Genomic DNA, 16327 nt, shown 5'->3' on the forward strand with positions numbered 1-16327 from the left:
TTAAAGCTGATTTCTTCTAAAAGGTGCCATTTCCACAGCTCTAGAAAATGAAATCTTTATCCACTGAGGCGTTGCAGCACAGAGAAACAGCACTGCAACTGTGACAGCCCCTGGCTTTGAATGACACCTTGCAGATTGAACCAGGGAGCTCCAGAGTGGAAAGCAGGGTTGCTACCACATGAGCAGAAGACATTGCCAGATTTTCTTGCCTGAATTCATAGTGCAGAAGTAGTGAATGAGGGAAGCTCTCAGTGTTCCTCTTGATGAAGATGAGCCTTACCTTGATGGTGTGCTCCCTGGAGGGGAGGGGCAGGGCCACTTTGGCTGCAGTGTTTATACAAGGAATCCCAGCAAATGCGGGTATATGGCAACTGTCCGGTGGCACGTATCCAGCCTTAGGACCACAATCTCAATAATTCTTCTCCATCTGCACACTTCCTAGGAGTTACATAACTAGGAAGTTTTAAGTGCTTGAAGCCAAAAATATGAAAGAATACAGAACAGATGAAGTGAGAGATTTTGCCTTAAAATAAAACTTTCTCTTCTGATTCCGATTTAGACTTTCTTCAGTCCAACTGTCATTCCTTCCCTGCCTTCAACGAAGGCTGCAGGGGCTCACACCAAGCCAAGTCTCTGTATGTGCCTCTGCCCTCATTGACCTTCAGCTGCTTTTGATGCCATTGACCATACCCTTTTCCCAGGATGTTCTTCCTCTTTAGTGACTTTAACATCTTTGGAATCAATTTTTTTTTTGTGATCTTGTCTTATTTGGAATCACATTTGTCACATTTTTGTCCCATTTTGAATCACATTTTGTCATCTTCTGACCCTTCTCCATCTTTCTATGAGAATGCTGAAAAGACCTGCCCTTGATTTTTCTTTACTCCTTTTTAACTTCTTTCTTGGTACTGTTGTCCCCAAATACAAATTTATCTTATCATGTCTATGTTGATGAGGCACAGACTTGCCTGGATAATCCAGGCCATTTTTATTCTGTCCAAACAGTAGTCAGGGGTTGCTTTTCTGATAGGTCTGACTGACATCTGGAGATCAGCTCTAGTCACCACTGACGCAAGACTCTCGATAATTCATAGAGTCGCAGAACCATAGAACTGTTAGGAAATGACCTCTAAGGTCATTGAGTCCAACCATTAACTCAGCACTGCCAAGCCCACCATAAAACCATATCCCCAAGTGCCATATCCACATGTCTTTTGAACACTTCCAGGTATGGTGATTCCGCCACTTCCGTGGGCCACCTGTTCCAATGACTGACCACCTTTTCAGTGAAGAGTTTTTTCCAAATACCCAATCTAAACCTCCACTGCAACTTGGGGCAATTTCTTCTTGTGTGACTGACTCCTACCTGGCTACACCCTACTTTCAGGTGGTTGTAGAGAGTGATAATGTCCCCACTGAGCCGCCTTTCCTCCAGGGTAAGAAGAATATTTGCACTGCTGTCACTTTTGGTCTCTTTTTGTGGCCCAAGTCATGAAGGTGAGCTTTCCTATACCCACTTTGGTCAGATCTGGCAAATCCTTCTGCATACCTTCTTTCAGGATGTGGTCTTTTTGTGACTGTAACATCATTAAAAGTCTTATCCAGGCTCTTATGGCTGGCATCTCACTCAAGGCAATATTCTCTTCTCCAGTCTTCTCCCATTTAAGTTAATTCAAAATTCACATGCAGAGGTATTGTTCTATCCAGTACATTGACAACATCACCTCCTTCCTGCATTGTTCCATTAGTTCCTCTCTTTGTTTATACAACATAATCTTGTGTTCATTTTGAACAACTTTCTTGTCTCATCCCCAGATGGTTTGTCTTCTCTTGTTCGTTTTAAATGTCGGTTCCCATCTTTGATGTGCTGATGATACCAGATACCTTCCTCTTGTTTTTACATCTTCAAATCATCACCTTTGCCATGCTTACCCTCACATGTGGAACGAGCTCTCTGAAACAGCAACAAAGCAACTTTCAAGTTATTTTAGAAGTCTTTTTTTCCTGTGATGCCTTACAGAAACCTTGACAAGCTGATAGTGTGCCAAGGCAGATCCTTTTCATGCTGACTGATAATTCTTATATTCCTTGGCTGTCTGGGAGCCTCAGATGTTTTCTGTTTCAAATGGGGATGTCCTTTTTGAGTCTCCTATCTCAACAGGCTCCTGGTCTGTGATCTGAGGGACATGATAATAAACAGTGCTTTGTTCTAGGCACAGATGAGGAACTGTCTCAAGCTGGTGCCACTGTGTCTTTCTTCTTTCCTCTTCTGCCCCAACACTTACTGCATCTGTTCATCTCAGTTTCATAATATTGGTGTTATAACCAAGACAAGGCTACATCTCCTAGAAACTGGCAACTTGGAGATCACCTAATATAATTTAGGTGATAGTGGTATCACCAAAATAAACAATATAATTTGTTTGGTAACTGTTTGCCATGGTTTCAGTTGGACCCAAGCAAGGCAGAAAATGGGTTTTGTGCATGAGTGAAGAAGTCTTTGTGGCTTCACTGGTTACAGCAAATGACTTGTGAGGGACTGGTTCCTGCAGAGGTGGTTCATGGGCTTGTTCTCCAGATGTGGGAGAATGAGACCTGAGCACCGGGGACATTCTGTGCAGCTTGAAAGATAAGTTCTTTTCAAGAGGTCTGTAGTTGTCCCAAACAAACAGAAGAGCAGGAGCATGAGGCAGATAGAAAGTATGCACCTTGAAAGGTTGATTGCAGAACCAGAAACCCTGTATCTTCTTCATAGAAGAATATAATAAATATAGAAACCTTGCAGTTTGTCTTAGGTGCAATTTAAATACTTTTTTCCCTTAGACAGCTCTAGCCAGTGACAAGTCTGTCCCCATGAGTCTCCTGGCAGCAGACCCACATTTCATGACAAATGCCCTCAGCTCCATGGTGTGCTCAGGGCATTCATCCAGGCACAGGCTGGTGGTGCTGTAGCTGAGGGTGCCTCATGAAGGTGCTGAACATCAGAGGTCTGAGGCTCAATGCCAGGATGTCATATTTCAACGAAAACACTCTCAGAGGGAGTTGGTTTTATAGAGGATGTGAAAGGAGGGAGGCCTTGATCAGGGTGTTTGAGCAAAGGAATTAGAGGGGAAAATCTCTGAAATTGTCACAGAAATACAGCACATGAGTTCTGACTGAAGTCAGCAGGGAAGAGTCTAAATTTCAAAGTTAAAGGAAAGTGCTATTAAAACTGAACTAGAAGTCCTCTTGCTTATTTATAGTTAAGTCATCTCTTCTTTTTACCTCCAGAGTGACAAAGCCATTTGGGTTTTATTGACCAGTGTGTCTTGATCTGCCTGATGACATTTCCCAAGATTAATGTGTCTGTTTCTCGACAATGCATATGCTTCATGATGCATCACAATTAACCACTGCTACTTGGTATGACAAGGAGGGACTCTTTTTATCTGCATCTGCATGACTTCTATCTGCATTTCAAATGACAAGTAAACAGACACTTCTCTCATCTACCTTTTTGAAATGAAAAAAAATTGAAATTCATGCTTAGGTTGCCATAAGATGCAGAACATTTTGCAAAGGAAATTTGTTTGGAAATATAAAAAGTGGAAAAGCATTAACCAAACCCCACAATGTATAAGATACAGAACACACAAGCATATCCCATTATTATAAATACTTGACTTTATAGCTTTTATTTATTTGTGTCGGTAGAAATGCCAAATTAATATTTATAAGCTTTCTTTAGTGCATTTGTTTGTTTTCAGTATAAATTACCAGGCTAACACTGCTTTTCAGGATTGCCAAAGTGTGTTTTTTAAACTCAATGAGAGTATCACATTTTGACCCAGTTTTTCAGGGATGTACTATTGTACTTAACTTGAAATTGAGTGATCCATTTATCTTTAACATGACTCTTCACATGTGTAAAGTTAAACTTGTGTGCATTTGCCTGAAGCCGCAGTGTTTTTGTCATAATAAATTTACAGACATCTAAGGAACAACTTCAGTTAGAAATTTTTTACTGTTTTATTTAAACTCAGTAGCTGAACATAAAACATTAATACCAATTCAAATTTATCTCATCATTGTTTTAATAATTTTGGCACAACTTCATATTTTCAGATAGCCTATGACATTAGATTTTTGACTCAATCAGTGCTTGGTTCCTTTAGTGAGGGTGCCAGCAGAAGCAGTGACCAGACATAGAAGTGTCCTTGTGCTGTTTTCTCAAAGTGCTTTGGATAAAGATTTCTCCGCTCGTGTTATGGAGACCTCCAGTAGCTCATAAGTTTAAGAAGTGCTTTGAGCTTAATTTTGCTAAATTAGTTTCTTGCTTTCTTCTTGGTTTCCTCCCATATATTCCCTACTGCCCTTGGTAATATTATTTGCTTCTGGTCTTTATAAGGTCACTTGCTGACAGCCACTTTTCCCTTCTCCAGGGAGTATTTCAGCTGAATCTTAGTATTCTGAATGTGTGTAATATATCTGAATATTATAATCTTTGTCACAATAAAAACCAACTAAATGTCACGACTGGTACATCACTAATAGTCAAGGACATGGCTTCATTGTAGGAGGTACAATGAAGACTTCTGCATCCTATTCCTAAAGAACAGGATGGTAAACAGCACAAAGGTTTTTATAAAGCCTTTTATGTAAATCAGTTGTTGAAACCTATTTTAATACTGTTCAGGACTGGCCATTTTATTTCGAAAAGGAGGTACCAGAGCTCAAGGAGTATTGTATTGCTGAATGAGGTGAAACATTTTGATATGAATAGGAACTGAATGAATTGAGATTTTTCATTTAGAGATTAAACAGAAGTGAAATTAATGAGAGGATTCAAAACCTCAAGAAAGAAGTTGGATTTTTTTTCCTTTTGGCAAGAAATAGGCTACTTTGCATAACTAAGAACTGAAAATTGTGAAACAATGCAAGTAATTTTTTTTTAATATATGATGGAAAGTGGCCACAGTAATAAATAAAAGACAAATAAAGTAAACAAAAAAAGAGGTTGCATATTTTATGTGTGCATCAAAAATGTCCAGAGCTGCTATTGAGGGAAATGATGTGAAATTTCATGCCTTGTGGCTTGAGCCTGCCACCAGCAGACACAAGGATGGGGACAGGCTGTGCCCCATGTGTCCCATGTGAGAAATCAAGAATTTCTCATTTTTCTCCCTAATGAGTCTCAGACTGCTCACAGTCAGATCATGCAGAGTCGGGACTGGGTGGTCTGATAGTGCGTTGTAGTTCTTGCAAATGATTAAACAAGAAATCCGTGATGTGCAGCTGCTTTAATTAAGTGCTGAAATTCGTTCTCCTGTGATATAAATTAATAAAGGAAGTGTATATAAATTATTTATTATTTTTGAGTGGGTGTCAGAACAGCAATATTCTTCAGATAAACAGAAACAGTGGTCTAAAACTTTTGGTGCAATGAATTCACTTACTGCACTATTTAACCAAATATTAAAGTCAGAAAAAAATATTCTAAAATAATTAAATTATTTGATCTGTATTTTCTGTCTCTGAGAAGTGAGCTTTGAGCTTGAAGACAAGAACTTAATTAAGACCTCCTGAATCTCAGTTCCACCTCCACCTTTTTTAAGAATCTTTTTTGAAGCAAACTTCTTCCTCCTTGGACCATTGAGCCTGTCTTCACATGGCTTGTACTTCCGAGGTCCAGAATCAGAGATATTGCTTTTCAATTTCAGCATGCCCATTGGAAATCTAAATTTAAATCCCCAGGTTCTTTTTTTTTTTTTTTTTTTTTTTAAAGCATCCTTTAAAGCAATCTGGTAGCTTTTCCCACAAAAGCATTAGATTGTGGATGATCTGACTTCAAGGTAATGTGCACACTTTTTTGCAATGTACTTAAACTCAGAACAATTCATACCGTGACCCATTATTTATCATCAGCACATCTGGTATGTCAGGTTCAGAATTTAATATGTAGAGTCTTTTACATGCTTATGTGCACAGGTTAAGGTGGAGACTTTCATATTTTCTAGTAGTGTGATTTCTATGTAGTGGAAATAGTCATTCCAACTCAGTGCATGAGTATTTCTGGTATGGATGAACATCTTAATATCTATATAGATCTGCGATTTCTTGAATTCTCATAATGGGATATATTATCACATTGTTTTCCTTTTTTTTCCAAGTTTCATAACAATTAAATATTACTTATTAAAATACCACCTACAGCAATAAGTTCTTTCAGTATTCTTAAGGGGATTATGGTTAAAATTTATTTAAATAAGATGTCAATATCTAGCATTATTTTGACAAGCCTCATCTTGTACTGAAGCACTGGCATACAAAAGCACCTGTGATAGGAAAGTTTTTTTATCCATGCACACGTCTCAGATTTTTCTTCCACTTGTTTGCATCTGTGTCTGAGCACTGCAGGGACATTCCTAGGAACACTTATGATGGGACAATTGAGTTTCATCATAGAATGGTTTGTGTTGGAAGGAACCTTAAAGATCATCTTATCCAGCCTTCTTGCCGTGGGCAGGGATGCCTTCCACTAGACCAGATTGCTTAGGCCCTCATCCAACCCAGCTGAGAACACTTCTAGGGATGGGGCATCATCCTTATCTTGTATTCTGTTGACAGCTTTCCAATACTATTAAGGACATGATGGAATTGATTTTCTACCCTCATAGGCTTCTGTCTTACAGCCTAAGCTCTCATAATGAGCCTGAGCATTTGCTATGTTTTCAGACCTCGAATCAATATGCTCTTTCCCTGAAAAAAAATACAAACCATATCTTTTCAAGATTTTCCCTTATCCTTATGTCAAGCTCCTATAAACCTACAATGAGAACCACTTATCCACAGCCTAATCTGTGGTTACTTGTGTGGTGTGCAAGTATGTCTTCTCTTCAGCTGGTTTCAGCTGTTGCATTAAACTCCCCTGCCATGCTCAACTAATCAGAAGAAAACTCATTGTGGGTACGTAGGGTGAAAAGGCCCCTTCAACAAGGCCATGTAAAATTTGATTATTTTTAATATATTTTGGCTTCTGTTTCTCAAAAATATGGAAAGTGTTTCCAAAGGTGACATATAGAGCTTAGAACTGGTTTTCTGTCTGGTTTGGTTCAGCCCTCCACACTGGTTTTGCAAATTCCTTCTATTTGAGTCTGCAGATTCCTCTGGAGAGATTTTTCTAGTTGTGCCCATTTTGTCTTCTCTTCCTTCTAGAACCTGCACTTGGGTTGACTTGTGGTCTGAAATCCTGGAAATGTTCTCTCTTTTTGTCCTGGAGTTTGGATAAGGAATTCCTCACATCTCCTCCTCCCTCCATTTGGAGCTCTTATTCCCAATTCAATCTGATCTCCAGAATTAAGAATATCACAAGTCCTCTAAAATTGCACGTCTGCCTCAACAGTATCAAATCTGTTATAAATTATTCAACTATTTCCTCTTTCCTCTGAGTTCTGTTATGAAATGTATCTCTCTCAATAGCTTCATTTGTGTCAAGGAGCTCAATATGCATGTTTGTGCTGCACATTCTGAAAAATGATTTTTTCTGCCTCAGTCACAGGCTAATGTACAAATCTAGTACATCTGTGACTGAAGTAATCCAAAGAAAATCTGCCTGTTCTTATCTGTGCTTGCCAAACTCTGGTTTTAACTTTTTTTCTGTTTCCTTCTGCCTCTCTGGAGAGCTCTAGTTGCTCAGGAGTTTTTATTGCTTCTTTTCTTATTAACCACTTGTCTTACACACATTCTTTAATTTCTGTAGCCCCCAGTGCCAGGTTGTAGAAGATGTACATGTGCATGTGCGTCATTGATTTTTAAAATCTGAGTTAGGCTCTTAAATACTGAATCTTTAATAAATATAGCAAGAAAGATAATAGATGCCAGAAAACCTAGCTTCTGCAGAAGAAAGAAGGTTTATGTATGGGTTTATACCATACATCAGTTTGTCTGTATCAGAGTGTGTCAGGGATGTAATGTCTAACACTGAGAAACTAACAGGTCCAATTATCACTACAAAACTATAAAACTGTAAAAAGGCTCTTTACTCATATTTTTAATTTAAAATTTTATGCATGATTTTATGTAAATTGTTCATAGCATCAAGACTGAAGTTTTTACACAGAGAGAAATTTCAAGGAGAGGTCAATAACAGAGAGCAGATTTATGAGAATTTTCAGGAAGGAAAATCTTTTCTTGGAGAAAATATTCATTAGGCAGGATCCAGATGATCCAGGTGCTTGCTGGCCTTAACACTTTGCAGCTTGAGCAGCACTTACCAATGCACTTATTCCCTTCCTAATTTTTCATTTAGTCATATGCTGGGCAGTAGTTGGTACCCAGCAGGTTTGGGTTTTCTTTTGACACTTGCCAGGTTAATCAGCAGACAGCTCATCCGCTGTATGATTCCTACTATCCTGCCAAAGAGAAATCAGGGGACTCCAGGGAATTGTGCATTACAGCTGCAGGAAAGGAGAGAAGCCAAAAATTAGATTCTGAACTTTTAGAATCATAGAATGGTTTGGGTTGGAAGGGACCTTAAAGATCATTCAGTGATGACCTCACTGCCATGGGCAGGGACACCTTCCACCAGACCAGGTTGCTCAGAGCTCCATCCAGCCTGACCTGGAGCCCTTCCAGGAATGGGACAGCCACAGCTTCTCTGGGCAACCTGTTTCAGTGTCTCACCAGGCTCTCCATAAAGAATTTCTTCCTCTTATCTAAGAATCACAGAATATTCTGAGTTGGCAGGGACCTACAAGGATCATCAAGTCCAGCTCTTCAGTGGATGACCCATACAGGGTTGAATGCACAGCCTGGGCATTATTAGCACCATGCTCTGACCAGTGGAGCTCAGCCTATCTCATCTCAACTTGCCCTCTGGCAGTTTAAAGCTATTCGCCTTTGTTTTATCCCTACATTCCTCTCCAGCTTTCTTGTACCCCCTTTAGGTAGTGAAAGGTGCTATAAGGTTTCCCCAGAGCTTTCTCTTAACCAGCTTTAGCAGCCTCAACTCTCTCAGCCCATCTCCATAACAGAGATGCTCCAGCCCTCTGATCATCTTTGTGGCCTCCTCAGAACCCTCTCCAACAGGTCCATATCTTTTTTATGTTGGAGTCCTCGGAACTGGACACAGCATTCCAGGTGGGGTTCTCAGCAGAGCAGAGTAGAGGGACAGAATCCCCTCCCTCACCCAGCTGCCCACACTGCTTTGGGTGCAGCCCAGGACATGGGTCTCTGGGCTGCAAGTGCATGTTGCTGGGTCACATCAAGCTTCTTCTCAACCAGCACTCCCAAGTCTTTGTCCTCAGGTCTGCTCTCAATCCGTTGCTCTGCCCATTCTTTGTATTTTTCTTGGGATCACTCTGACCCAGGTACAGGACCTTGCCCTTGGCCATGTTGAACTTCATGAGGATCCCACAGGCCCACGTCCCAAGCCTGTCCAGGTCTCTCTGGATGGCATCCCTTCCTTCCAGTGAACGACCACACAACACAGCTTGATGTCATTGGCAAATGTGCTGAGAGTGCCCTCACTCCCACTGTCCACGTCACCAACAAAGATGTTAAACAGTGCCGGTCGCCACTCACATTTCAATTTTCTCCTACTCCCAGCACTATTCTGGCAATCAGATTTTTTTTTTTTTTTTTTTTTGGTGTCATTTGTTGTGAGAAAACATTGCATGTGCTGATGGATTTCTCTTTTCCAGACAGCTAAGTCTGTGATTGGCTCTTGGAAGCTATATTTGTGGTCTGTATTTGGGAAAATATTTTGGAAACATCTGTAAAATACTATTTCAAATGTCTGGGTTTTGGCTCATTAAAGATGCATACATTCACCAAATTTAAACTGGAAAAAACCTCAAACAGTTTAGGATAGCGTACATGCATTTGCGAAAAGCAGAAAATATTTGCCTCTATTAGTTCCCAAAGAGATTCATGTGATTTTGTGGGGAATGCAAGCTTTTTTCACCTATTTCTTAACAAAACAATATCATGTGTGGTTGAATCATCTTGTTGAATATTTCCATTACATGGCAGGGTGTTATTTGAGTTATGGACAGTCACTGACACGGCATTTAGAAAAAGCTGCTAAAGAAAAATGTCTTTTGAAATATGAACTGATGGAAACTTTCAGGCCATAGGTTCTAATAAATGAACAGTGTATGTGAAAGATCATGAACTGTTAATAATACCTTGTACATAAACTTTGCTATTTTTCAGCTGAGCATGTTTCCAATGCTGTCAGTTTATATTTAACAAGGAATTTTGACAGCTTGTCTCTTAGATCACGTTATTCTAGAAGAAGCTTATTTATAATGAACATGATCTAAAATATTAAAGGTGCGATTACACCAGGAGTTTTGGAGATTTATATTTTGAATTGAGTCTTGGCTAATGAAAGAAATTAAATGTTATGGCATGCTCCTTTTTAAAATAAACATGTTTTCCTTGTCCTGGATAGGTCATTAAAGGGCCATGTTCTTTGCAGAATCAAGGTACACATAAATTTAGATCTTCAGAGGGAAGAGAAGTGTCCACTCATCCCCTCAGTTAATAACAGTTATTTTTGTTTGTGCTTGAATTAATTCTGTCTTAGCTCTATTCCAGAGATTCTTGGATTTACGTGGCTGCTGCTGTAGTAGTGACACTTCCAGTTTAGTTTGGAAAAGCAGAATTTAGAGTTAATTAAATAATTGCCAGGTACAACTCCTTCCTGCCCAATTCCCTTCAATGCCTTGTGAATGCTCAGTTTTTCCTCTCCTGTTCCTCTACAGATGAGTTCTTCCATGCTAAGTATACATAATGCTAAGAGGAGTATTTACTTTTATTTTTAATCTAAGTAGAACAGCTTTGCAACCTTTTCACAAGTGGCAGGGCTGGCTGCATCCCTTGTGCATACAAATGCAGTTCTGTGTGCATTAGCCAAAGGGCACAATAGAAAGATTCTCTATGGTTTTAGCCAGACACCGCTGTCTTACTGATACAGATCCCCAACACGATGGGTTTCCTCAGAGTGAAGCAGGATTCTGCTGAAAGCACAAATCAGGACTTACTGATCTATTTTTATAAGTTTGAGGATCACAAGCCCTTTGCATGGATATTGAATGTAGGTTAAAGGGGCTCCAATAATAAAATTTGTGTCGAATGCCATAGTTTAGTTTGTTTCAGGTAGTTGACAATTTCCCAAGCATTTAATCTTACAAAAATGAGTTCATTAATAATATTGTAAATATGTTATAACTGAGCCCTAATACAACATAGTGTCTATGAAATGCAAAAGTTTCTGTTATTCTTGTTCTTTATTGTGTCTGTCTCCTGTGGTGTAGTGCACCAGTATACTGTGGAAGTAAGTGGCCCAGGTTGTGTTAGGATTTGCTTAAACCAGATCTCATCCTCTGCCTTTTATCAGTTTTAAATTTCTTTCCATTAAACCCCGCAAGCTATTCCCTTCTCTTAGCAGGGTAAATCCATTGTGTCATTAATCATTCAGCAACCTGTGCTTGGTCATGCCTTCAGGCTGCCACGCTGTTCTCTTGCTGCCCTTGACTGTTTCACCCTCACTGTTTCAACCTGGTAATATTGTAGGGTGCTGGAGTGATTCCTTATATTGAAAGTCCCATTTTTGGTTGTAACAGAGCAATCTTTCCGGTTTGGTGCCTCTGTCAAAGTTTTTCAGGGTTCTGACCTGAGCAGGCAGCTATAGCTGGTGTAGGTGAGATGGTTACATCCTGCAGGTGTGTCCTCCTGGCCCTTGTGTCTTCTGATGATCCCATGGGGCAGCAGAATGAGATCCATTCCTGGTGGGCAGACAAATGGAGCTGGCAGCCCCTTCAACTAGTCTGTGCAGAAATGCCCTGGTTTATAGCAGGGAGATGTGGGGGTTTTTGCAGGACTTTCTGTGCTTGGTCTTTGGGCTTGAAAACTTGCTTAGCAGCTACTTTGCTTTTCTGTCATGTCAGTCATGACTCCTGAGCAGCCATGTGGGTTTTCCTGATGGATCTGTCAAACTTATTCCTATGACTTAGTGACTGGGATTATGTCACTCAGTGTTTAGCTCACTAGCATCCACTTTCAGCTGCGGCTTTTTTGGGAAATAAACCGCTGAGAATAGTCTGACATAATGCACTGCTTTCCATAGTGTCCATTAGGTGTCTCCACATGCTGGTGGCTCGTGGGTACTTTAATTACATCTTCCCAATTAACAGCAGTGTGCTCTGCATGCGTTCCTTGAATGGAGTCCTAGATTTCCATAGTGAATAAAATGCTGTCGCACTCGTACTTTCTGCAAGGAATTCTCATTACTGGAAGAACTCACACACTCGCCGACCACTCTTTGTCAGTTGCTGCATCTGAGCCTTAATTACAGTTGCATTTTTAAGTAGAAAATACATACAAAATGGTAATTCTGAGCCCATAACCACCTGGCATGGTCTTTCCTACCACTGTGCAGCTACTCTGTTTGCAATACAGAACAGTAAGAGAAATTACAAATAAATTTAATATACAGTCATAATGCCATCTTTCAGCTTTCTTGTTTGCAGCCAAAGCCGCTGCTGGATCCCTTGTTAGAGCACTAAGTTTTTTCCAGTTGTCTAACTTGTTCTGCCCTTGGTTTGTAAATATGTCTATGGATTATTTGCTGCCTGGATCATTATCCTGCAATTTGACAGAGTCTCAAAGGGAGAAGTCAGCTTCTCTCAACACCAAGTACAGGGTTTTCTGTGTATGTGTGTGGTAATAAGAATAATCTCCATCTCCTCTCATCCTTCCTCATTTTTGTGAATACTTGGCCTTTTCCCTTACAGTGTTGACAAGAACCTATAGGCCTCCTGGCAGCACCACATCTGCACTCTTCTAGCCTAGCTCACCTTTAAAGGATAGTTTAAAGTGACAAGACCCATTTTTTTAAATTGTGATAGACCTTTAAGGTAAAATGACAAACTATCCCATAATAAATAGGTGAAGTAAATCCAAACTAGGTCCCATTACTGGAGCTTGCCCTTAAAATCTTCTGTGCATTTATCTGCCAAGTGTACCTTTGTGACATCCCCCTTCTGAGACATCTCAGCACAAAAAGGACCTGTCTACTTCATTTTTTGATTTTTTTTTTTTACTCCCTGGGAGGGAATATCTATATATTTCTCCATAGGCTTTTATGTGTGATTTACACCCCTTTCCCAACCCACTCCATACTGGGAAAAGTGATGTGCTGTAGATAGAGAAGATCTACCTTTGCTGGTGTCAGAAAAAGACAAAAATCTGGTGTTACTTTTAAAATTTCTTACCTACCCTTGGTGAATTTGATATCTGGACACAGGTTTGCAAGTTCTCTTTATGCTTGTCAGCCTTTGTAGAATTTTTCAATAATTTATGTTGGGTAGCTAGTATTTATTAATTATCTTCTTACATTCGAGATATAATTTGAAATATTTTTACTTAATTTTAAAAATGAAGTTTAATTACTGACATGATTTTAAATAATGAACTTTCTGACGTGGTTTATTATTCCAAAAACTGATAGAATATTATGATCTTGTTAGAACAATGCCTGGCTTTCTCTTATAGCAAGAATAGCAAAAGGAATATAAGGCAACTCAGCCTATCATATTTGATTTCATCAAAGCATGATAGAAATACTGAAAAATTGGCCTTCACAACCTTAATGTGCACAAATAAGTGCCTATAACACATCAAGTGAAATACCAAGGACAATAGAGTGCGTTAGCGGCAGAATCATTGCCAATGCTCTATTTCCCTGATACCTGTCTACTTTGGGTCTTTTAGGGACAAAAAGTACTGGTTTTGCATCAATATTTGCATTGTGCTGGAAATTATATTCAAGGAAAGTTCACCAAGGTTTTATGAGTGTTTTTCCTGTTCCACTCCACAATTTAAGATTGTTTTAACAGTAAAACGAATTAGCACCAGCCTTCTGTAGGTGTGCCTGACTTTCTGTATAGTCCTCAGGCTCCAGCTGTATCTTCACTTCATCCATTCAGAAGCTGACTGCAAAAATTGTTTTGAAATAAAACTTGCAAAGTTAATTTTATTCAACCATATATACCATATAGAAGCTGACGATTTCAGAAGGCTGATTAACAATCCATGGTCTTTAGAAGATAATCCTGCATTACTGCAGAACTTTGGAAAGAGAAGGCCTACAACCCTTAAATTTGTCCTAGATCTTTATCTACTAACAGAGAAAACAAACTAATAAAACAATGAAAAATAATGCAAATCTGACCACCAGACTTCTGCCCAAGAACAAGTTCTGACTGCAAGGAAAGGAATGACATCAAAATCCCTTGAGTCCACTCAGATTTTCAGTTTTGCCTTCTTACAGGAAGGATGCTCAGATTGGGATGTAGTTCCAAGTTAGGGCATGTCCCTTTAGGAGTTAACACATGCTCGGTCTCAGCTCCCATTGTCAGGAACAGATGCTGAGTCAACACAGTCAGCAGAGTGACTGAAGTGGACTGAGCCTGTAGCTGAAGAGTTCCTGGAGACAGCTGGTTCATCCTTTACCCTCCATGGAAGTCAAGACTGTCCTGTCACCTTAGGTGCCCACCCAGCCTACGTTCTCATCTCCAGAAAGGCCCAACTTTCTGGAAGCCCTGTGCCATGCCTGCCAAGCCTCTGGCTTTAGCACACAGCAGTGCAATCTCTGCTGCTCCAGATGTCAGCAGCTGTGATATCCAGCCTGACCTTTGCAGCAGATGTGACAAACTCACCAGATCTCCAGAACACATCTCAATTCATAGCTGGGCTGGATAAGAGCCCCTAAAGTTTGCGTCCTATGTTTAATTCTCTGGCTGCTTCAGTATCAAGAGGTTGTCAGTGTTGGTCTTGTCTGTCCCCCCACCCAAAGCTAGCTTGATTTAGCATTTTTGTGTCTAAGATGGTTGGTCTGAGCTTCTGCTCTGCCTTAAGTTAAGATGGGGTCTTCCTCTGTCAGCAGACCACCATGGAGCTGTACTAATTTTCCCTTTGTCTTCTGTGATAAAACACTGGAGCATATGCCAATTCCTTGGCTGTTGGTCACTTTCTTCATTAGCATTTATTCCATGCCCTTTGATTAGCATGTTGCTTTCTGCTCCTTTGAGTTTTGCTGTGAGACATTTTTAAAGATCCTGCAGTAAAACTTTATGAATGATTTCTCTTGGAAAAAAAAAAAAAATTGTTAATAAGCACAGTATTATGCTCATAATGCTAGTTTTCCTGTGGTAAAGATTAAAACTTGGTATAAAGAATGGTGAACTCAGGAACATAATTTTTTGTAAAACATTTCCTCCTTTAGGGGGCTGAGAGCCTCTCTTTGGGACACATCACAGTATTATTGCCCTAGAATAATCAGTGAAAAAATATTTGCAAATTGGTTTTGTCCCTGTCCACAGCAGAACAGTTGGATAAATGATCTTTAAAGGTCCCTTCCATCCCAACCCATTCCACGATTCTATGATTTATGAATAAATACACAAGTCCATAATGAATGACAATCTAAGTAACTGAAGTGAGAAAGATCTTGTAGTGAGTCCATAAACCAATCAATTACATAAGAATGAAGATAATGAGAACAGTAGAGAGATTCATGACCTGCAAGGACTTGTGTAAGGAATGCAAGATCTTCTTCCAGTGAAGACCAGCAAATGTCTATGAACTTACATGAAGCCTCTTATTTGTTACTAAAACCATGGGAACATAAAGTGAAACAAATTCAAGCATGACGAGGGAAGTCTTTTGATGTTCATGGAAAGCTGCAATACAAGGTTAGACCAATAAATGCAATGACTGTAAATGTTAAGTGTAGACAACTAAAGTCACAATCATTCCAGTGAAAGGGCTCAATTAAAGGATAATTTATTATATCAGAGTAGCAATATTAAGGATTACACCAGACATTGTGGCAAATATGTTCAAGGGTCATAAGCCAGAGTTTATGAAGGTATAACCTGTAATAATTTAAACTTGTATAGAAACACTCATTATAAGTGTTTAACAAACATTAATTAATTAAGCTGTGTAACACCACGCTGTGAGCCTATGGGTAAGTCAAAGCATTTGTATCTCAATTTTACAGAAGGTTAAGTTGAAGTGCAGAGAGATATATTTGCCTGAGGTCACATAGCAAGTCACTGGAAAAACTGCAAATAGAGTCTGCAGTCTGAAGTTCTCATTTCCCTGGTTTTGCCACTTGTATCACACTTTCTACTAGTAAAATGAAAGGGAAGGAAGAGGCAACTGAAGTGATGAGCCTTGGAATATAGTTAACCCAGTTTTCTACATGTGTTCTTGCCTTTTTTTTTTTTCCCTGCAGCTTAGGCATGTATCAAAGGGGTAGGTTGGTTTTAAATTA

The 16327-nt window shown here is 39.6% G+C and overlaps 1 protein-coding gene across 12 annotated transcripts in view; it reads left to right on the top strand.

Annotated features, from left to right (window-relative positions):
* The window catches only part of DLG2 (discs large MAGUK scaffold protein 2), a 1000200-nt gene that overhangs the window by 99180 nt on the left and 884693 nt on the right, over window positions 1-16327 (top strand). The gene's annotated exons all lie outside the window — the stretch shown is intronic.

This window comes from Corvus hawaiiensis, chromosome 2 (assembly GCF_020740725.1).
Source record: "Corvus hawaiiensis isolate bCorHaw1 chromosome 2, bCorHaw1.pri.cur, whole genome shotgun sequence".
Taxonomy (NCBI): domain Eukaryota; kingdom Metazoa; phylum Chordata; class Aves; order Passeriformes; family Corvidae; genus Corvus; species Corvus hawaiiensis.